Genomic DNA, 24,351 nt, shown 5'->3' with positions numbered 1-24,351 from the left:
AGCAGTGGGAAATGGTGCTGGAATAAGGGAATTTCCTGCAAAAAAAGGGAAGGTTGACAGCTATGATTCTTCTGCATTCTAATATGAATGCACCTGACCTACATCTTCCAAATTTACAGAAGCTATATCTCCATACTGAGGAACCATACCTCAGTTCTATACAGAACACCTCCCGTTTAATGTCGACAGCTCTGCTAACCTTGCTTACCAATGTCTACACATTCATTGTTTACAAGGTCATTCTCTGAAGCTCAGAGGCAGCAGTTTCTCTCTCCATCACAGTGCTGGGTTGGGAGGAAAAAAAGCTCTCTCTTCCTGACCTTGCCAAATTGGTGGTGGTTCTTCTTCTTCTTCTTCTTCTTCTTCTTCTTCTTCTTCTTCTTCTTCTTCTTCTTCTTCTTCTTCTTCTTCTTCTTCTCCTCCTCCTCCTCCTCCTCCTCCTCCTCCTCCTCCTCCTCCTCCTCCTCCTCCTCCTCCTCCTCCTTCTCCTCCTCCTCCTCCTCCTCCTCCTCCTCCTCCTCCTCCTCCTCCTCCATCTCTGACTCCTTCTATGCCACCCTTGCTAGCAGCATATGCTCAAAAAAGCAGAAGGAGACCTCATGGCCATACTCCCCAACATTTCTCTGATAAAATTAGGGACAGCCTGTTCCATTATAAGATAAATATTTTTATTATTTATACTCACCCCTTTGATTGGGTTGCACCAGCCACTCTGGGCGGCTTCCAACATATTAAAAAAAACCATTAAAGATTTTAAAACTCCCCTATACAAGGCTGCCTTCAGATGTCTTCTAAAGATTCTACATTTACTTATCTCCTTGGCTCAGGGGGCCACAAACTCCATACCCTCCAACATTTCTCTGATGAAAATAGGGACACCCTAAAGAAAAGTGGGTCATTCTGGGATCAAATCAGAAACTGGGACGGCTTCTGTAATTCTGGGACTGTCCCTGGGAAATAGAGACACTTGGAGGGTCTGCATGGCTCATGCCAGAGTGCTGTACGCTGCCAGCAATGGTGGGGCACCTGAGGACAACAGGTGCATTGGCAAGGTAAGAAAGAGACACCTTTACAACAGGGACAGCGGGCCACTTCAGGTGGCTTGGCAGACCTGATTAGCAAGCAAAGTGCAGCTTTGCCATCCCCTTGCATAGTAATCCACATGATCGGCATGCCATCCATACACAGATAACAGGACCCTAAAGTGTTTCATTGGAGATTATTGTTGCAAAGGAAGCAAAACCTGACCTCCCACTCCACCTGTCGGTGGCCTGAAACTCCACAGGTAGAAATGCAAACATCCTGGTGCCCGTGTTTGTCTGGTGGGAAGCTGCAGGATGCTATGAGCCACCATTTAAAATTTGGTGGTCATTGTATCACAGCTCTGGGGCATTGTGGGCACTTTAAAATAGCAGCTTTCAGACCTGGCCACTTTGACAGGGGCCCTGGGCACAGGACAGTGCAACTGGGCCTTGTTGGGATGCCAGGGGCCCTGGCAGCCACCAAAGGATGCTGAATGCTGATGCTAAGCCGTTTATTAAGCAACCCGCATCTTTGACAACAGTCTGCCCGAAGCAGACTGAGAAGGGGCATTTGGCTAGCCAGTCAGTTCATACCTCATAAGCTGATGTCATTGTGGTACTGCATTATCCTTAGGGCAGCCATGAAACAATGGAAATGGTTATCCTATGGCTCAGCCAGTAGGCGAGGATTCAGATGCAGGCATTTAAAAAATGACCAGGCGTTTCGCCACGTTGTGCAATTTTGCTGACCCAGAAACTGTTCCATTATAAAACGAAGGGCGGTTAGATTATGCTCGTTTGATTTGACATTAAAAAATAAAATAAAAATCTGCTTCTGTGCAGATTGAATACTTTTGCAGGAAACTGGAGAAAAGGAGCCGTTTTCCCACACTCTGGAGCAGAGAAAAGGACCTGAACAGGCAGTTATTTTTGTCCAACCTGTTTTCTCGCCACTGACATTCAACGCACTCCATCAGTTACACAATGAAAGCTGGGGCAGCTGAGGTCGAAAGTGTCAAGTGTGGATTTCCGGGGAAGAGGTGGATGTGCGTGCTGCAAAAAGCGAGTGAGAGTGTTCTAACCTTTAGAAAAGCCTGCTTGTTTTACTTCTAATTTTGCAGAAGAAGAAGAAAACATTGTTTGCACGTTTTTCCAGCGTGTTTGGTCTGTTTTTTCTGCCAAGGGGGAGTTTTGCACCATACTCATTCCAGCTACAGAAACAAACGGCTCCTTTCACAATACAAATATGCAACATTTGTGTGACTTTTGCATCCCCATGGAAAAACTATTGTAACCCTTGTATCTTTCCCTTCTGCTTTTGGCAAGTTCTGAGCTTCCTTTCAATTTCTACCACAATGGCTTAGCTTGAGTCTAAGTCTGTGATAACATATTTGAGATGCCACAAAAAGTGGACCTAACACAGGCATCCAGTTGGCCACTGTAGGAACAGGATGCAGGACTATTAAATGGGCCTTTGGTCTGATCCAGCTGCCATCTTGTTAGGTTCAATTCAATTCAATCAGTTTATTACAGTCATAGACTAGCAGTCAGAGAATAGAATATTAAGTGGATAAAAAAACCTGTTAATTAAAACAGATAAAAACTAAAAACATTCAGTTAAAACAACTGTAAGAGCGTAAGAACTAAAAGACTCGCAGTTAAAACAACTGTAAGAGGCTGCAGAGTAGAAGCCTCTGAAATACTCACAGTATTAGAAACTGATGTGCAAATATGGTTAAAACAGACAATTAAAACAATGTACAACAATAAATTTAAACACACTGTGCAACAATAAACTATCCCAGGGAGTTGACTTCTTGTTAGGCTCTTATCCTGATAGAAGCAAACTTCTTATCGCTTTTGTACTGGTAAGAACTTTCTCCTTGTTCCCACATCTTCTCCCTTATTCTTTCAAATTCTCTTCCACTAGCTGAACTTGACCTCTATTGTTTGCTTGTGCCTTGAAATTAGGCTTGAATGAAGCATCTGTTGCAGCCAGTGGTGGTGGTGGTGTGGGTGCGTGCCCGCAAACAGTTTCCCCAGCTTGCAGATGACTCCGCAGGCCATTTGTGACGTCTGGTATAGACATTACTGAGCTGGCCTGTACCAATGGTTTGACCCAGTATAATATGGCTTCCCATGTTCTTCAATCAATGCTAAAGCATCACTTGGGTGTACTTTACATTTCATTGTTGCAAAGTTCTGGGTTTTGTTGGACAACTCACAGCAGAAAGGGGTGGGGGGAGATCCCTAACAAATTCTTGGGTAGTATCCAATTCTTGAGCTAAGACATGAACTCCATATTTGGCTTGAAATTAGGCATTTTCTCCTCAACAGCTGTCCCTGGAGTCAATAAAACTCAGCTATAATATTTAGTAACAATCTGATACTGTGAAACAGATGAAAATAGAGAAAGACTTGGACATCACAGTGCATGTAATGACACATCACATACTGTTATATCCAAACATTGACACATTCATCATAGGATTGCTAACTTGGGTGGGTGAGGGTTAAGTCAAGGCAAGCAGAACTTGAACAGAAGCTGGAACACAGGTGTTGGTGGCAGTTGGATGGATCTGGATTACAGATCAAATTTTTAATCAGACCAGGATTGTAGCGGCTAACAACAATAAAACTAACACAGTTTACATAAAAACACAATCAATTAATTGAAATGCATTCTAAAATCAATTCATTTGAAAATCAATTCAGAATCAAATTTATGGCAACCACTGGGCTAGAGTTCTATGTGGATTACCGAAGGAGGGGGTCAGACTGTGCCTTGGCCAAAAGCCTGGTGGAACAGCTCTGTCTTGCAGGTCCTGTGGAAAGATGTCAAGTCCCGCAGGGCCCTAGTCTCTTGTGACACAGCGTTCCACCAGATCGGAGCCACAGCTGAAAAAGCCCTGGCTCTGGTTGAGCAGGCTTCCCATAGCCATCTGGTTGGCCACTGTGAGAACAGGCAGCTGGGCAAGATGAGCCATTGGCCTGATCTAGCAGGTTTCTTCCTATGTTCTTATTTTCAGTGCATATTTTAGCCTCTAATTTTTGGATGGCATGCAAAACTTTCAGCAGGTCAGAGTGAAGCTGCTGAAATCAATGACCATGACTAAGTCAGGTCCATTATTTTAACTGTGTCTAATCTGAGTAAAACCTAGATAAATACTACCCTTTGTGCCATTCTGATGCTGCCCCAGTTCACACTGGAATTAAGAGGACTCTGTTTTGGATTGAAGCGTAGGTGTCTAAAATTTATATTACTTGCTGAGCAGTCATCTTACTGTATATTTCAGTGGCGTTCTAAATGAAGCCGCACCAGGAGGAAATGTCAGTTAGATAGAAAGCAGAAGCAGCTTGCAGAGAAGATCATAACAGAGCACTGTCTCTTACAGAAAACAGCACTATCTGCTAAAAGCATCGTATATTTTATTATTGCCATAGAAGATGACCAATCTTGAACTCCAGACCAGAGTACAAGAACTGAATACAATATTTAGAACAAAAAATTGGCCAAGGGCCAATTTACATGTTCAGGAGAATTGGGTGGTGGTATAACCTTTCTCTTGGCGCAAGATCAAAATGTCAACTGTCCCTCGTAAATATTCTTCGCATGTACAAAACTTTTGTTGTTGTTTAGTCGTGTCTCCTTTCACAATTTTGAACCAATCAGTTGTTCCATATCCAGTTCTAACTGTAGCTTCTTGTCCGACATAGAGATTTCTCAGGAGACAGATGAGATGATCAGGCACTCCCGTTTCTTTAAGAACTTGCCATAGTTTGCTGCAGTCGGCATAGTCAAATGCTTTTGTGTAGTCAATGAAGCAGAAGTAGATGTACAAAACTAGCATGCGCAAAACCAGTGGTTTCTGGCAACTGGTATTCAGAAGCATTTTTCCTCCATCCAGGGGTGCCCAGTGCATGTGACATGATGTGATGTTGCGATGTGACATCATGACGTCACCTGTGCCCCCCAGCCTCAGAACCTGACTTCTGATGCCACTGGAAGTCAGGTTCTGAGACCTCGTGAGACCTCGGAAGGCATCTCTAAGTCTCTAAGGTCTGGCGAGGCCTCAGAAAGCAATGGGGCCCCGCAGTGTGGGTGTTGAGCACCCACAACAGAATTTTTGTGGGTGCTTGGGCACCCAGAACCTCCAACTGTGGAGGCAGAGCATAGCCACCACAGCTAATAGCCATTGATAGCTCTCTTGCCCATGAATTTGTCTAATCCTCTTTGAAAGCAATCAGGATTGGTGGTTCCCACTGCCTACTCTGGGAGTGAATTCCATAGATTAACTATGCATAAAATGGAAATTTCCCAACACACCAGGCACACGACATGGCTGGGCAAATGCTTGGGCCCTGATGTACATATACTAATACTAATACTAATACTAATACTAATACTAATACTAATACTAATACTAATACTGGACTAAGGGCTGAGAAGGGAAGTGCTGGGTCAGGCCTCTGGGACCAGTCCCCAACTTAGAATCTCTCTTCAACACTACATTCAGCCTCAGAAGCATTCCAAGAAAATAAAGTAGCAGGAACTGGATCTGATTGGTGATCCAGATCAGTATCTTCTCCCAGCCTGTGTAGGCCAAGTTTGACAGGTGTGTGTGGTACAATGGCATTGGGTGACCCATTCTTGTCTGCCTACTTTTGTGTGGGCAAAAGCACATCCCACCAAGTGCTGATGACTGGCTGACCCTTGTGCTTTGAAAAGGCCTTTGCACAGTGCCCCACAAGGATCAGCTGACTGGCAGGGTTGGCAAGGCCCACTTGCCCTACATTTGACCTCATTTTTGATGTCAGGTGGGTGTCAGGTGAAGATACCACTCAGCTGAAAGAGAGTTTGCAGGCACTGCCAATCAGCAAAGCCCTAGGCACTCAGCACCGCCAGGCTTGAAGGGCATCTGATCATCAGTGCTTGTGCAAGCACCCATCACTGGACTAGTGGTGCCTGCAAACTCTCTTTCTGCTAAGTCAGGCAGTTAGTTGCCCTGCATCTGATATATGAGGGCAAATGAAACCTTGCCTGGGGTTTCACAGTGCCAGGCAGAAGCAAGTACCAGGTAGCTGGAGCTCCTTATCTTTTCAGCGCTGCCCCTCCCCACCCAGTCCCACAATGATGCTTTCTGCCACCTACACCCACCACACATAAGTGCCAACTCCCTGGGGCCCTGGGTGCCAAGCACCCACAAAATTCCCCATGAAGGGGTCAGGCACTCACAAATTTCAGTGCCAGGACCATGCACGCTGCATAGTACTGATGGCCCCAGGTACCCATGATCGCGGGGTCAAGTTAGCACTCCTGCCACCATGGCATCAAGTTCCTTTCCCTAGCCCTGATTGATGCCACTTCTGCTACTTGTTTCCTTGTGTCATCTCCAACTCAAGGTATTCAATCGGGTGGGCTCTTAGCTTCTGAAATTTGCCAATTTCTCTTCCTCCCACTGTGCAATCTGAAAGATAGTGGGGGGTGGGGTGTTGAGGTGTGGAATTATACAGGCTCAAGAAAGTGAAATATTATATAACTATCCCTAAAACCTAGCCAAGGCAGCTCTCCTGGTTCCTCTCTGAAACTCTCATAGTTGTGAAATTGTGTTTCGACTGCACCAGCTACTGTTGAGTTTACTACGAACAAGCAGACAAATCCCAGAGCACCTGCTATTAGTGCTTGGATAGCCCAGAGTCAACACATTCCATCTGAAATTCATAACCTCCAGTACCAGCGGCTATGAAAATACTGGGAAACGACTGACACAGGCATTTTTCCCCTTGGTTGCTGCTTCTAGGATTAGCATGGAGACATGTGGTTTATTGCAGGCGTCACTTTGAGTGCTCAGAGATGTCATTTCTGGAGTCCTTATGAAGAAGCTGGTTATCACGTCAGGAGGAGGAAGGCTGAGTCCCCTATGACTCAGGTCTGAACCAATGCCACCAACTATGATTAGGGAAATGGCTTGCAATTCTATTAGCTCTCTCACATGGAGACAGAGTGGAACCATAAACTGCAGCCCCACCCCCACCAACATGTCGCCTGACAGTCCCTCCCCCATGTGTGATAAGATGCTAGGGGGCTTGTCTGAGGAGGGGAAGCCTGTTGAACATGTGTCGGCTGTCCCTGTGGTCTAGAACCCAAATTGCCCTAGTGTTCCAACTCAAGGAGGCAGCATACATGCAGTCTGCAGGCTTCCCCTTTGCAGACATGGCCCTGTGGCTACTTACCCATTGCCAAAAGAATGAAACAAATCAGCGGGGAACTTTCCAGAGTTGAAACATGATGTCAATAACCCTCCCTTCTGGATCAAGACTCCCACAAAGTCTTGTGTCACTCTGTTGTTTCTGCAAAGTTCTGTGCCTTGTCACTCTATATCTAGATGTCTTTAGGTCCATGGGCTTTGTAGAAAGTGAAGTTGTCCAAAATGCTGCCTGTGGGGCACTGAAGAGCTCTGGTTTTTTTGCTTTGACAAATCACAGCAGCAGAGGACGTGTTTTTGTTTTTTGTTTTTTAAAGAAGTCAATAGCTTACTTTATAGTTTGTTTTTTTAAAAAGCCCTGATAGATTAAAAAAAGACTTAGTCCCAGGTAAGCAAATACTGTGGAACCTTGGTTCTCAAACTTTGGTTCTCCGAAAGTCCGTTCCACTCCCAAAATGTTCGAAAACCAAGGCACGGTTTCCGATTGGTGCAGGCACCCCAGAAACAATAGCCGACAGCCACATCAGACATTCAGCTTCTGGAAAATGTCTGAAAACTGGAACACTTACTTCCAGGTCTTCGGCGTTCGGGAGCCAATTTGTTGATCAACTAAGCCATTCAAGAACTAAGGTTCCACTGTATAGGGTTGCAGCAAACAACACTGCAAACAATAGCTTAAGGTGCTCTGATACCACCAGTGAGACTCGGGGAAGATCTCTGGATAGGGCTGGGGATGCCCCCTCCCTTCAACCATGAAAAGCCTCTGCCAGGGAGTATGGATGATACTGAGCTAGATAGACCATGGTCTGACTCCGTCTAAGGCAGCAGCCTATTATTTTTCATTTATTGTACAGGTGCCCCACCCCCCTGTTTCCCCCAAATCTTTGTGAGTGTCAACACGTTGTCCTCATTTCAGACAATTATATACCTCCCCAATAATTAATACAACCCTAATTTTGCTCGCCCCAAATGGAGTGTTTGCATTAGTATTGTTTAGTTTCTGTTTACATTTTCCCAGGCTCTTTTCATGCCACAGGGACTCATTAAGGGCACTATAATAATGTATGCCATTATTAGACCCTGTAAATGACTCCCCGAGGCACCAGAAAGAGTGTGGGAAAACAGAAATACAAACAGCAACAAATACCTGGAGCAGAGACAATAAGAATAGGCAGGACCCTCCCTTCTGTGTTAAAGGCCTCAGGCTCCTATTGATGCTAATGAGACCATGCCGATTATCCTCAGCAGAAGCCAAAGAGGCCCCCAAATTGCCAGTTTGTGTAACGCTGGAGTCTTATTTGTGTTTGCATTTAATCAATCAGATGGCAGCCTCTAGTGATGAAAAGCGGTCATTTCTGACAACCCAAAGGTGTAGAAAGCAGTTTTGTTTTGTTCATTCTTTAAATTCCTTGCTTGCCTTTCTGCACTAGGCACACAAGGCGGCTGACCAAAGGAAGCCCGACATTATGATCAAAACACACTACAAGAGGGGCAGATGAAAGCAGCCACCAACAAAATCATGTCTGTATCTATCTAGTTTTCTATGTTTATTGCCAGGCCTGGCTTTTTGCACCTGAGATGTACCGTACTTGTGGGTCCCTGCTAGTCACCCTTTCAGGCATTGACAAGACCCAAACCTAAGATGTAAGATGGTGGCTTCATGTGCTTTTGGACAACACACTGGGATCCTCCTTTGGAAAGAAGGGGGCGGTATAAATCAAGGTATTAGTAGGAAGGTGGCGCTGTGGGTTAAACCACAGAGCCTAGGGCTTGCCGATCTGAAGGCCGGCGGTTCGAATCCCTGCGACGGGGTGAGCTCCCGTTGCTCGGTCCCTGCTCCTGCCAACCTAGCAGTTCGAAAACACGTCAAACTGTGAGTAGATAAATGGGTACCGCTTCGGCGGGAAGGTAAACAGTGTTTCCGTGCACTGCTCTGGTTCACCAGAAGTGGCTTAGTCATGACCAGCCATGTACGCCAGCTCCCTCGGCCAATAAAGCGAGATGAGCACCGCAACCCCAGAGTCATCCACGACTGGACCTAATGGTCAGGGGTTCCTTTACCTTTAAACAACCCAGCAGGTGAATGGAAAGGTCTTTGCCTGCTTGTGGATAACCATCAAAGAATGAGACAAGAGATGGGTGTCCCTGAGAAGAGAGTTCAGAACCCGGGTGTGGACAGAAAGCAAGCCCTCTCCCAAACAGCTGCTAAATGCACCTCAGATATTGATGGGGTGTTGAAGCAAGTATTCCTCATTATAACAGTTTCTGTGAATTACAAGTGGGGAGAGAGCACTCAGGTCTTGCTTGTGGGCCACTGTGAGAACTAGACTAGATGGACCTTTGGCTTAATGCAACAGGATTCTTCTTATGTTCTTAGACGGCTTTCTCAGTGCCAACATATATTTTGCAGCAAGCATTGACCCATCTGGATATTATGGGAATACATGGCGGCACTATGCGGCAGCCCCAATTCAGAGTGCCCCCCCTCACTTGCAATATGCACTGGGAAAACAAGCTCCCAGTTGCACTAATTTGAAATCCCCAGCCTAAGCAAATTGCAGGTGTGGGAGGCCCAATCCAAATTGGGGCCACAAGGAGTGGAAGAGGGTTAACACCCCCTAACCACAATGCAGGGGTCCCAATCTCAATAGACCCCCATGCCTACAATGTATGCCCCCAAATCCTTCACGCTGGGACTCACTGTGAGTAGTGTCCAGCAAAAGAACTTCCCCACTGCCACCCTCTGGAGCAGATCTGAGGGGAGGTCCATATGGAGGAGAAGTTCGACTGTCCAAGCAGAAGTCCTTCCATTTGTGCAATGCTTTCAACATAACCCCATTTGACTAACACCACATCTAGTTTGGTCCTGAGTCACAGGGAACAATCAACATACAAAGGGATCCCTAATCAACCCTGAGCGCGAGTTTTTAAAATTTTTTATTTAAAAAGGCTTGCCAATTCTGAACCACTCACATTTTCAAGATGTGCTGTGAGAATATCCCCAAAGATTCACTACAAATATCTGCACGAAGCAGTCTTTAGGTATTTGGGCTTTAACCCCCTCCCCACAAATAGGAAATAGTGGTGCTTTTTAATCAGTATATTTATTACATCCTGAACTGAACCATAAATGACAAATTGGTATTGTATCCATTTATGTCCCAAGGTACCTTATTGATTCTTTCCTGTTTGAATAAATAGTGTAGAAATCCAGATGTGGAACAACCCAGTTGGCTTTTTAGGAAATGAATTACAAGTTTCTCTGAGTAAATACTTAATCCAGGTGAGCAACATTTACCCCGAGGATTCAAATAACATTTTACATGAATCTGAAGATGTGTGCAGATTTCTTCTGAAGGAAGCACCAGTGGTTTTAATGACGATGTATGGTTCAGTCTTGTTTCATTATTCAAGGGGCTGTCCAGCTCTACCAAAACCAGTGGGACTTCTCCTTTTAACTTTAATGGGGTGTAGCTTGCAGACCTTCAAGGAGGGTCTAATGCAAGAGAAAAGAATACAGCCAATGGGACAGATAGGTGATTCTGTCAATTCTGGTTTCTTTCAGATTCTTCTTCCTCCAACTGTAGGTTCAGTTCTCCACATTCCCACATCACTTTGCGATTTCTTTTGAAGTCCTCATGAAAACTCATTAGCATTTTGCAAATGTCTCCTAAAATGCACATTTTTTGTTAGCAGTTTTGCCAAATATGCACATTTTTTGCAAAGCGACTTCCTATAATAAAATGCATTTATGTATGTTATTTTCAGCAATATGTACATATTTATTCACACTTTATCCTAGAATATGATTTTTTGTAGACATTACTCAGATGATAAACTGTATTGCAGGATTCAGAAATGTGCTGAATTTCAGAAGATGGCAGTGTTTTGGATCATACATTGTTTTGGAAAATGCGAATTAGGCCTTATCCACATTTAGCTTTCCTCAGCTCTTTCTAGGAATGGTCCGCACTTTAAATCTCTGTGTCTGAGCACCCTTTTCTTTCCTCCATAGCTTTTCATGTGAAAGCCTGCTCTTTAAAGCTCAATTGAAGCAAATGGCAATCCACGGAAAAGCCACATTGATATTTGCTCCGATTGAGCAGTAAAGAGTGGATTTTTGTGCAGAAAGCTCTGGGGCAAAAAGGAAAAAGGAAAACAAAGGAGCTCAGACATGGAGTTTTTAAGCGTGGACTTGGGCCTGGATAAAATAGATCAAAAGGTAAGTGTGTGTAAGTGTTCACCTTTAAATGCGAACTGAATTGAATTTTTTCACATTCCGATCCGTGGCATGGTTTTAGTGAAGCCTCTGGAGTTATGAAGGCTTTTTCTTGTGCTTTTGGAGAAATATATTAGGCTGAAATCCAGGGGATCTTCTTTCAAATGAATACGTCAAAAGCCACAATGTACACTTATCTGTGAACAGAAATCCAGTGAGATTGACTTCTGGGGTGGGACGAGGGGAATCGAGACATAGGATTGGTCTGGATATCCCATATTAGACCCCTTGGCTTGGGGGCAGGGTGGGAACTTTATGCTGTGCAAACCACTTCTTTCCATCATGAAAAAGCCCTTAATCTTTGTATTGAGCTGCCCCACATGAAAGTTCATCGCATGATAACAGCTGCTGTGTGGAGCAATTTAAAGTCGCCACCAGGTGGCAGCTGTAACATAGGTTGGACCCAAGAGATCAGGTGAGATGAAAAATGGTGAGTAAATAGGAACAGGCTCCAACCAAAGGTTAGCATTCCACAAACGCAGCCTGCTAGAATAATAGAAATATTGCAGTTTTGCAGGGTTGCCTAGACTAGTCTGAAATTAGGAACATTATAAATATACTGGTTAACCTCACACTGGATAAATGTCGCATTACATATATTGTTCCATATCCTAACATATTACTTGTGAGACTCTGTTGAACAGCATGTCAGCAGCAATTGCCCCAGGTTCAGTCATAGACATCTCTAGGTAGGACTGGGAATGTACTCAGTCTGGAATCCTAGAAAGCGGCTGCCTGTCCGTGTAGACAATACTGAACTAGATGGACTGATTCAGTATCAGGCAGCTTCCTATGCAAAATGGTGTACCTACGGTATATCATGTAAGGTGTACAATGATGACGCTAGACCCAATCCTGTGGGAAGGGAAATCCTCATTTGAGATCCTCTTAAATTGCTTTTGAACCTTTTGTTTGTTTGTTTAAAGTTCATGCATAACAACAACAACAACTCTGGCTGAGTTTCCTCTGGGTGGCTCCCAATCAAGTGTTAAAAACAGTACAGCATTAAATATTAAAAACTTCCCTAAACAGGGCTGCCTTCAGATGTCTTTTAAAGATAGGATAGCTGCTTATTTCCTTCACATCTGAAGGGAGGGTGTTCCACAGGGTGGGCGCCACTATTGAGAAGGCCCTCTGTCTGGTTCCCTGTAACCTCACTTCTCGCAATGAGGGAACCACCAGAAGGCCCTCGGTGCTGAACCTCAGTGTCTGGGCTGAATGATGGGGGTGGAGACGCTCCTTCAGGTATACAGGACCGAGGCCACTTAGGGTTTTAAAGGTCAGCACCAACACTTTGAATTGTGCTCGGAAATGTGCTGGGAGCCAATGCAGATCCAATGCAAGGACCAGTGTTATGTAGTCCCGGCGGCCACTCCCAGTCACCAGTCTAGCTGCTGCATTCTGGATTAATTGCAGAGAGAAAGCCAAGAGAAAGCCAAGCAAAGGCATTTTTCAAAGCTTGCCTAATGTCACTTTCTCGTTCACATTACATTTCCCCATCACTTACCTTACCACAAAAGTCCAATTTCTTTTTTGGAACTGTGTTTATGGAACAAGAGGCCAAAGCCAATTAAGCAGGGCAATCTGAATTTGCCAGTAAGTGACTGAATCTTACACGCAAAAATATCAACAGTCTGGAAATGGCTCAAGTATATTGCGGTTATTGGTATTGCGCATATGGAAGCAAATTGGATGAATAAAGCCTGACTCTCCTTTGAAATAAAAATGATCCTGTCCGAAAATATGGGTCTAAGCTCTCTCTCTCTTCCAAACAGACTCCATTTAGCCTGAGGCTGTTTTGCTAGAGAAGAGAAATTAGCAGATCCATTCTCTTCAGTAGCTTCAGAACAAAGACTGATTCCACCCAAGATGAAGACCTACAGATTAGCACGTGCATAGACTTGTAACACTATATATTTCATGTGATTTAAACACCCACTTAATCATTAACCTCTCTTCACAGCTCTTCTTTATTATTCCCCAAAGGATAGGTTTTTTGAAATAGGCTCTTGGTACAGTTTCATTTTTGAACAACAGGGAGAAAAGCTATTATTTAATGGCTGGCAGTTGCATATAAGGTTTCTGTGTTTGCTCTTGCAGTCCAATGGATCAGACAAAATGTATTGAACAAAATAGGATTCATTGTGTCAGGGGTCTCTCTCAGATGTATCTCTCAACTTGATCATAGTTTTTTGACGGTCAGTGATTTATTAGTAAACAAATTTGACTTAGTGAAAAGGGATGGCCTCCACCCAGATGGCCTATTTATTGAGCATTATTCCTGATTTGCCTGAACAATGTGGAAATCAAGTTCCATCTGATTTTTACTGAACATTTGTTCTGATTTTTGTGTGTGGAAAGGTTATGCAATGATGAGCATCCATGCTGCATTCATTCTGATTTGCTTTTAGGATCATTAATCATTCAGTCATTCCACATTTTTCAATGTGTTTCCCTGTCACTTTCCTAACTGCAAAAAGTTTATTTTGACAGAGCATTTTAACCCACTATAACTGCACAAAGCTAAATTCACCGGAGAGGAATCACTCCTGGAAAGCCTGAAGTTGCCCCAGCCTGATACTCCAAGCACTGCACTGGAGATGGGGGACCAATGGCCTTCCAGATGTTGTTGGACTCCAAAGCTCATCACTCCTATTGGCCATGCAGGCTGAGGCTGTTGGGATTGGAAGTTCAACAGTTTCTGGAGGGTCACAGGTTTTCCATCCATGCACTACACCCTTCTGACTCTCATGTAAGGCTGACTAATGGCAAGATGAAGCAACAGGGGTGGGTGAGGCTCTTCTACAATGAAGGCTAGTAGAAGCATCACTGAGTGCCATCTGCAGAACATCCAATTTATTTGGAAAGAGCCTTAAACCTTCTGGTAGCACAGCCAGTTCTGGTTGGATGATGTTTGCCAACTGCGCCTGGTCATGTTTTCCACCAGTGAGGCTGGATATTTGTGTATAATTCCTGTGGGATCAGGGGATGGTAATGTATACACACAGGAAAAGTTCAATTTCAAGTAGCTGCTAACTTCCAGTAAACAATGAGTTCACAATTCTTTTCAAGTCTCAGAGCAAAAGGATAAATTTGGTTCAAGGCATTCACAGTTTTTTGAAGGCTTGGGAGATGAGCTGTAAGTTACAAAAAGAGAAATCAGGAATGGAACGTTGTACATTTTGGGTGACAAATCCAAGATCTGAACAAGCTATAAGCCAGGCATGGCCAAACTTGGCCCTCCAGCTTTTTTGGGACTACAACTCACATCATCCCTAGCTAACAGGACCAGTGCTCAGGGCTGATGGGAACTGTAGTCCCAAAACAGCTGGAGGGCCAGGTTTGGCCATGCCTGCCAAGAATGGGGAACCTGTAGCCTTCCAGATGATGCTGGACTACAACTCCCATCACCCCTGACCATTGTCCAAGCTGGCTGGGGCAGATGAAAGTTTAACTCCAACAATATGGAGGTTCCTCATCCCTGATGTTTAGAATTATAGTCATGCAGGGCAACCAGATCCATGTTTACTCAGAGGTAAGCTCCAAGTGTATTTAATGGGACTTACTCCCTTGTAAATTATCTTCAGGACTGCAGGCTTAATCATCTTTGTTTTGGTTCCCCTCCCTATTTCCCATTCATTTTGTGACCATTATTTTCACCAACTCTCAAGAGTCCTCCTTGCACTTCGTCTCTTTATTTCTGTAATATCAGGTTCTGTTGATTCTGCCACTTTTTCATTTTGTGCTATGTTTTCTCATACATTTGATACTCTCACTCCTGTTTCTTTTAGTCCTCTTTGTCAATCTCCTTGGCCATCGCTTTCTGCATCTTTCTGCTATTTTTGTCTCTGCAGCTGCAGCGCTTTGGTGCAAAATTCATTCTTACCCATGCTTTCTTTTTTCAACATATTTTTTGTTTGTTTTCATCTTCTCTTTATCTGATGTTTCTTTCACTAAAAATCCCCCCTCTCATTTCATTCATTCATTTTCTGTTTGCCTTCATAGTTTGCTTACAACTAAGCACTGTTGTGAAATGTTAACTTATTGCAAAGGGCCTAGTGGGCATTAAGCACTATAGTTGTATGATGATAGGCAGTAAATGGAATAAGTTTTTAATTTGACCCATGTATTCTTGATTACATTTATAACCCAGTTTTATAATCCAAGGAGCCCAAGGGGGCTTGCATAGTTTTCTTCCCTTTGCTATTCTATCCTCACAACAACCCTGCGAAGTAAAGTGGCTGCCCCAAGGTCACTCAGTGAGCTCCACTGCTGAGTGGGGATTTGAACTCCCGGAAGCCCCAACTGAACGGGACTTAAAGGTAAAGGTAAAGGGACCCCTGATCATTAGGTCCAGTCCTGGCCGACTCTGGGGTTGCGGCGCTCATCTCGCTTTACTGGCCGAGGGAGCCGACATACAGCTTCTGGGTCATGTGGCCAGCATGACTAAGCCGCTTCTGGCGAACCAGAGCAGCACACGGAAATGCCGTTTCCCTTCCCACCAGAGTGGTACCTATTTATCTACTTGCACTTTGACGTGCTTTTGAACTGCTAGGTTGGCAGGAGCTGGGACCGAGCAATGGGCGCTCACCCCGTCAAGGGAATTAGAACTGCCAACCTTCTGATCGGCAAGTCCTAGGCTCTGTGGTTTAACCCACAGCGCCACCCGCGTCCCTTGAAAGGGACTTACTCCTTTGAAAATTATTTCCCTCCCACTTTGTGCTTCCTTCCTTTAGCCTCATTTTATCTGACTGACGGTGGCGACGTGTGTGATGTTGCAGATAGCACTGCAACGAAATCACCACAGCCAGCGTAGACAGCGGTGACGGTACTGCCATTTTGGCTGCGGTGATGCGGAATGAGCACTCACACTTCACACTGTGGGTGCACTTTGCAGGATCACACATGATGCTTCGGACCCTGGGGAACTTACCAGTTTGTATGGGCTGGCCTGCCTCTCAGTGTTATTCTTTGGAGGCTCACGCCCAGCCTCAGAAGTCAAGTTACACTGCTGGGAGGTGGAGCCAGTCGCATAAATAGTCAGCAGCAGCTAGGCAGTTGGCTCAGGAGTTTCACCCACCCAACCCTCCCTTTGTTTAATTTTTCTTAATCTTTTTTCTTCCTGTTTAGCGGGCACTGCTAAGGTCTTTTGACTGGTTGCTCTTGAAGAACCGGGAAGAAGTTTTCCTGCATTGGCAGGTTTTATTTTCCCCATAGCAATTCATCACAACTTTGGCGGTTTAAGGCCTTGGGTGGAATCCTTTATTCTTTTCTTCCCTAAATTGGGGGGGGGGCATGAAGTGGTGACTCATCCCCCCCACCTGCGACAGTGATTCCAGGGTCCCCTCCTAAAGGGGTTGTAATATGGGTGTCACTGGCCTTACACTGAAAGTTTGACAGTGAACGGATATGGGGGATATGGGGTGGGCTGCCTGCGTACACATACGTCTTGCAGAGCACCCCCATATCCCATTTACCCTGAGGAGCCCCAGTTCCCCCAGCTGGGGGGCTGGGAGGGATACACGCCCAATGCCTAAGCGAAAGGTCTTTCTACATCTGAAAGTTTAATAAAGTCGTGGGCAAATTTTAATCCATAACACGTTGTCAAGAGTCATTATTACTTCCTGGTGGTCCCTGGTCCCTGGGGTTGTTGCCCCCTGGTCACGCAATGATTTTTTATCAATGGGACCACATGTCTGTCACAACAATGGGGAGCAAAAATCAGTTACGTGGATCACCACAACCAATCAGGTTAAAAAGCAGTGAGGGCAAATGAGGCTGAGAAATAGGAACATGAAATGGGAGGGAAATAAAATAGGGAAGGAACACCGGCAAAAGCAGGAGCAGTGTGTGTGTCTGTGATGTACAAGGGCTCCAAACAACATTAGCACAATGCAAACATTCCACAAGTTGCCCATTCTTGAAGCAATTTCTTTGGCAATTTCGAATGTGCTCATTTCAAAGGACATGTCAAAATATCAAAATCAGAGAATATTTGGTTAGGTGTTAGTTTGCGTGAGACATTTTATACAAGACAAATCACTGTTGCCAGGTTAATGCTATGAGATGTTACCCAATTGTTTCCCTTGATCTGCAAAGGAACTCCCAGCAGCGCACCGTAAGTTCAAACACGGACTATCCTCTTTTGTAAGTCCATGAAAAGGCGGCAGTGTCATCTCTGCTCTGAGACTTAACAAAATGATTTGATTCTGGTACCATTGTATGTAATATAGGGCAAGTCAATTGCACTTGATGTGGCTTTATAAGAGAAGGGGACCTTCAGCCAGTCAATTCCAGCTTATAGACATTAATGGTGCATTTTGTTTTGAGAGTGGGAGAGTCCCATCTTGGGAAAGTCAGTTGAGTATTCAGGCTGGGGATTTAAGGCCTTTGATGAGAATGGCGTGTTTGGTCTAAATCTCAACGTGACGGGTTTCTGTCATGAACAGACTACAGTTGGTACATTAATGGCCAGACTTATGCTCTGCTGGTTTTGTCTGACCTGTTATTTTTTTAAGGAAAAAAATTCTTCAGAGGCACTCAGAGATGAGAGAGAAATGTGTACACTGTACATGCAAATTCCATAAATATTTTCCTCATTCATCAGTCGTATAGAATTAGGCATGCCTAGGAGCCTGAGCAGCTGAAGAGCCCCATGAAACCAGAAAAAGAGACCACCCCTACCATCTGAGAATTAAATGCAGAGTTTTTAGCGTATTAAGTCTGCAGGAATTTTAAGAAGTGGCCCCAACGTTCTCCAGCAGGTATCCTACTGCGATGCTCAGAGATGCAAAACCGGGAATGCAATGGAGTCTCCTCACTTTCCGATCTAAGCAGTGATAGTTCAGACAACTTCAAAGGATTTTAAAGATTTGTTGCTTTATCGCTATAACAGAATTGATAGAATAAAAAAGAAGAAATAACTTACATAAGACAACAGAACACATACAAAGTTTTCTTATGCTTCTCGCACCAGGTCCTTCCTCCGAGTCTTCTGCTCTTACTTAGCTCCTCTGTGCCGGATCTTAGTGGTCTGTCTACCACTTGTTTCTATCAGACTATAGGCTTTCATCCTCTTTCCTTGTTTCCAACCCACTTGGGGTGTCTTTTCCTGACTAAATCCCCAGGTGTTTGTCTACTCCTCAACGATAGCCTCTCACCCAGTTCCTTGCCTTGTTGTTCCAGCCTGATCTGCAGATCTGGTCCGCCAGTACACCATGTCCTGCCCTTAGATCCATAATTTAGACATTTGTCACATGGTCCTTACCAAAAACCTTGTGTGCATCAGCTTTCTATTTAAAACACTTGGCCAGGCAAGCTTTACATGTATTGCTTTGTTTGTGCTTATGTTGGAAGTCCCTATCTGCTTTTAGCTATGCTGTGAGTCTCGTGATTCCACGTTCCCCATAATCATGTACTCTTTTGATTTCCCCCTAATTAATCATATAATAATCTATCAGCTATCTACCTATATAAACATGCACAAGCTATTTTAGTACTATAAGTCTTACCAATTTCAGAGGGAACAATGTAAGTGTGTGCAACTCTTCCACTGAGATTATTGGAGAAAGCAACACAATTCTAGCTGTTTAAACTGGAAGAACAGACTTTGGCTCATCATCCTGTTGTCCAGAAATGAAATCCCACCCACCTCCATACTGATGAACCCACCTTCTGAAAAACCAGGGGCTCAAATTCTGTCCAATAACGTCTACAAAGTGTGACATTAATTTTCAATTCAGCCTCTTGCAGTGTAACACATTGCTGTAATTTAGGTAACTGCTCAACAAGTTTCCCTAAATCAGGGCATACATGGTGCCCTTCAAATGTTGTTGGACTACAACTCCCATCAGCTCCAGACATCATAGTCAATAGTCAGGGAAAGTTGTGGTCATGCAATATTGGGTGGGTTCCACATGAGCTATCCCAGGTGTACACACACATTTATTTTGTCCTAGTGCCATCTTGGGTAAATAGAGTTTTTATAGCATGTGCGATGATGCTATGAAAGGTCTCAGACTACTTTCATCATTCTTAAAAACAAAATTTTCTCTAGCATGCACCTAATTTTTGTGGTGATAATTCTGTTAAAGAGCTATCAGTGGTATGCAAGCTGACTCTCTCTCTCATCTAGCTACCTATCTATCTGGCATGAATGGTGCTTAGAAATTGGCATCTATTGGATCAAGATTGTCCCTGTCAATTATAAAGTTGTGTGTTAACTTAGAAAGCTGACATGATTGATAGGTTCAAGAGTTTTATCACAAACAAATGATGATCACAGAAGGCTAATACACACATTATTTCTCTCAAGTTTTTGTGGATTCAAGGGCTAACTCATCTAGGGTACAGTTTCTTCTAAATCCCTTACTGTCTTTATTACTCTTTTTAAACTTCTGACATGTTTGACACTTACTAGCTGGATTAGACAAAAAAAACCCATTCTCTGTTCCTCTACCAGGTCTTCCAGACCACAAAGCTTAGCTTTGCTGGACTCCTGGACTTGCTTCTAAGGCAGTCCCTGTCGCCTAGTCAGTCACTGCAAAACAACAATAGCAAAAAACCCCAGTGCTCCTTAGAAGGGCACTGTCAGCTCCTCAAGGTGGGTGTGGCGAATGACAGGGCTAGTCTGGCCAGCCTACAGCTCAGAAGGCTGAGGAAGGCCTTTGTAACTGGCTGAAGCAAGAGTTCTCCTTAAGCCAACAACTTCCAGAGTGCTCTGTCCAGGGTTCTGATAGACTTTGCCTTGCCCTGAATGTGACTCTGTGACTCTGCCATCCCACTAAGAGCTGCCACAACCATAGCCTGCTTACCTGAGAGCACAAAGGGACCTTGTGGTGGGGCAGCACAAATTCCTTTGAACCACTTGGTGACATTAGACTATTCCACTGGCTGACTGTGCTTATTGATAAAGTGGACCCTTGCTCTTGCTTGCAGCTGTTTCCGGTTGTGGCAGTGAATAGGTCAAGCCTTCAGAAGGCAGACCATATATGTGAGTCTTATAGGCTCGCCAGTGTGCTTTCTACATTAGGTCTATAATGACTAGCAAAGGTCATGAGGGCAAGGCAGGAAGGTGGGGTTACCATTTACATCTCAGGTCCCAAATCCCCCTTGCCTGCTTCACATACTCAACTCTCTTTGGCAAACCTTGATGCAACATTAAATTCCTTCCTTGAATAGTATGTTATTTGCAAATATTCATTTCCTTCCTTCCTTCCTTCCTTCCTTCCTTCCTTCCTCAGGAGGGCACTCTGGCATCTGACTGCACCTTAGGGACTGTTCCTTAGGGCTTGGTGGCCACTCAGCATCTCTTAAACTGCTCCTGTTAGGCAAATAGCACAGTGGCAGAGATTCCACTTTGCATGCAGAAGGTCTCAGGTTCAGAATCTTCAGATATGGCTGGAGGATGAAACCCTGGGAAGCCGTTGCCAGTCAGAGTTGCCAGTACTGAGCTGCATGGACCAAGAACGTGTTAAGGCAGCTTCCTATGCCTTTATGACTATGATTCTCATAGTCCTTGATGGGGATTGGAATCCAGCATCATCAGAATAGCATGGTATTGGCTACCACACTAATATATTCTACTTTTTGCCTCTTCCCACACTCCATTAAGACTGCTACCAGTGCAGACACTCTGCCTTGGATTACCAAGCCATTTCTGTCTCTTCTTCTTGTCCCCCAATCTAATGGAGAACTTAAAAGTTTGCTCTCTATTTGGTGACATTTTGGTTTGCCTAATAAATGGGTTGTCCTATTATGGATTTTGGATTTTTCATATAGGCTCCCCTACACCTGCAAGCAAAAAAGATTGCAACTTTCATTGCATTATAACGAAAGGCCTCCTTGTGTTTTCTTTCCTACGTGAAGATACTCTCTTGATATACAGCAAATGTGTGCGCCACACATGTTTGACAATGGTGCGTGCCTATTTTGCTGCGATGACATGCGCTTGGAAGCCCAGCTGTCCTTAATGACAAAAGGATTACAACAGAGTCATAAGGCAGCCTTTTCCTGACCAGATGCAGTTCCAAGTAGTAGATAAATTATTATCATTACATGATGGTTTTGCTGAAAGGCCTTATAGAATGCCAGGTCCCTGGGCACCAAAGCTCCCAGAAATTTGATGTTTTTGGCTATGAAAGCAAGCATTTTATGCAGGCCTGTGCAGAGCCCTTGTCCTGGCTTTCAAAACCTCTGTATCTGGTATTTATGAACCTGAACTATTTGCCGCAGTGCTGACTATTTGTATTTGTCTATCATGCAAAAGAGTCCAAGATTTGCAGAGAAAAATCTGCCTTGCATATGGATTAGTTTATGTTCCTGTGGTCCTATTGTGTTGCCTCATCCATCTATTGTCTCATCCACCTATTTAGGTATTTGTATGGATGGCCTGGTCCCAATGATGTGTAAGGTTCTGCATTCTTTCCGAGCCTGAGATTGCATTCGAAAGCCCTGGATAGTTTGGCTCAAGGTGATGATGATGGAGTAAACAAGGAGAAGAGTTGTTTTCCTAATGTCTGTACATTCCAGTGTTGAACAAGGAAAAAGAAAAGAAGTGTGGAGGAGGGTTGCACGTCAGAAGGATTGTGAGTTAACACAGTGGCACATTCACACAAGGACATAAGGATATGAGAGAAGAATGGAGAACCTGTGGCCTTCCAGACGTCATTGGACAGCACCTCCCATCACCCCTGACCCTTGGCTATACTGACTTAGGCAGATCCAGAAACATCTGTAGGGCCACACATTCCCATTCCTATCTGGCTGGATCAGTCCAGCAGGCCAGCATTCTGTTGCCACTTACCAACCACTGTCAGCCGGATTCAGAGACCTGGCAGGCCAACTTAGGCCTGCAGCCCAGAGACCCTGTGATTTTTCTCAAATGTGGGACTACACAATTTGTGGTAGTTGGTGGCTCCTATATGGCAGCACTCATTGTTTATAGTTTTGTATGTATTTGTAGAAAAGAAAAGAATGCATGCTATTTGTATATACTTGAGTTTCTCTACAAACCCTCCAACATTTCTCTGATGAAAATATGGACGTTTATTATTATTATCATCATCATCATCATCATCATCATCATCATCATCATCTTCCAGCCACTCTGGGTGGCTTACAACAGATATAAAAGCATAATGGAACATTAAACATTAAAAGAAACTTCCCTATACAGGGCTGCCTTCAGATGTCTTCTAAAGGTTCTTTAGTTACTTATCTCCTTGGCTTGGGGGGGGGGTCCCACATAAATCCATACTTCCAACATTTATCTGATGAAAATGAAGAAGAAGAAGAAGAGGAGGAGGAGGAGGAGTTTGGATTTGATATCCCTCTTTATCATTACCCGAAGGAGTCTCAAAGCGGCTCACATTCTCCTTTCCCTTCCTCCCCCACAACAAACACTCTGTGAGGTGAGTGGGGCTGAGAGACTTCAAAGAAGTGTGACTGGCCCAAGGTCACCCAGCAGCTGCATGTGGAGGAGCGGAGACGCGAACCCAGTTCCCCAGATTACGAGTCCACCGCTCTTAACCACTACACCACACTGGCTCGGAGGCACCTTCCTTTACTGGCTAAACAGGTCCAAAGCTCGGAGAAGCCCAAGAAACCATAGTGGCTATGGAGGAGGTACTTTAGAGGGATACATGTTTAACTGTGGATGTAAAACTGCAAGGATACAGAATGCAGCTGACAGTGAAAAAGAAAGATAAAGAAGTGATCTGGGCAAGTAATATAAGCATGGTGTGAGATTAAGTTCATACATCTCCTCCCACCCCCCACCAAACAAGTTCATAAAGAATAATAGGCCACAGGAGGGAGAAGCAGGGCCTCTAGAAGATTCCCCCAAAGGCTGATTTACTGACAATAATGAGAGGCATCACTAAAAGCTACTTTAATTTGGAGTATGGCAAAAACTGATAAAGTTGAATGTGGGAGTGGAGGAGAGGCTGGAAATATAAAATAACTGATTAAGAATACGCTTGAGGATGAAGTAGACATAATATGGCTGTATTTCAGGGACAATTACCCATACTTTACAAAGATTATCCTGCAAATTCAGAAAGAATGGCAAGTTCATTGCCTCCATGAATACAGCTGTTTTGGGATACTGAATATAAACCTATGCGTGACTGGATAATATTTATGTATGAGAAAAAATTATGTATGAGAAAAACTAACAACATATTTTTCTGTCTGTGGGAGACCAGTTTGTAATATGTAGTATTGTTTCTTTTTTTTTTACTCTGTGTCATGTGCCCAGTATTGATACTATAATTAAACATGGGGGGAGGGGGTAGAGAAAGATATGGTATCCTATGTCTCATCACACCCTTTGAGAACCAGTGATAGAGAGGAACATGGAGTACGGAAAATAATGTGTGGGCCTTAAGACACCTAATTGCCTTGCTGTAACCCAGACCCCTCAGATCAAATGTCTAGGAAGGGGTAGGGACCATTGGGTCTTCCAGATATCATTGGACTACAGCTCCATACCTTCCAACCTCCCACTGATCAAAATTGGGATGCTTATTTTTTGGTCTTGTCCTGTCACAAGGCACTCAGGCACAGGCCTACTGACTTGCACCAGAATTGGGATATTCTGGGATCCAATCAGAAGCTGGTATGGATTCTGTAATTCAGTCCTGCTCAGATTGGAACTGTTGAATGGTATGCAACTCCCCTCGGCCTTGACTGTTGGCCATATTGGCTGAGGTTGACAGGAACTCCAAGATTTCTCAGGCTACAGTTGTAACACCTTGCATAAAATGTTTTCATGAACTGCAGTGTTCAAAACCAGTAGTGGCTGGTGCACATTGGAATGGGTGTGGTGGAAGGCAAGGAGACC

General features: G+C 44.2%; 1 protein-coding gene across 2 annotated transcripts in view; it reads right to left on the bottom strand.

Moving 5' to 3' along the window:
- Positions 1-24,351, bottom strand: part of LOC308597188 (uncharacterized protein C5orf34 homolog) — a 490,376-nt gene that overhangs the window by 110,529 nt on the left and 355,496 nt on the right. The window lies entirely within an intron of this gene.

The sequence above is a fragment of the Podarcis bocagei genome (assembly GCF_964188305.1).
Source record: "Podarcis bocagei genome assembly, chromosome: 11".
Classification (NCBI taxonomy): Eukaryota; Metazoa; Chordata; class Lepidosauria; order Squamata; family Lacertidae; genus Podarcis; species Podarcis bocagei.
The sequence above is the reverse complement of the archived record's forward strand: the minus strand, read 5'-3'. Positions and strand labels throughout refer to the sequence as shown.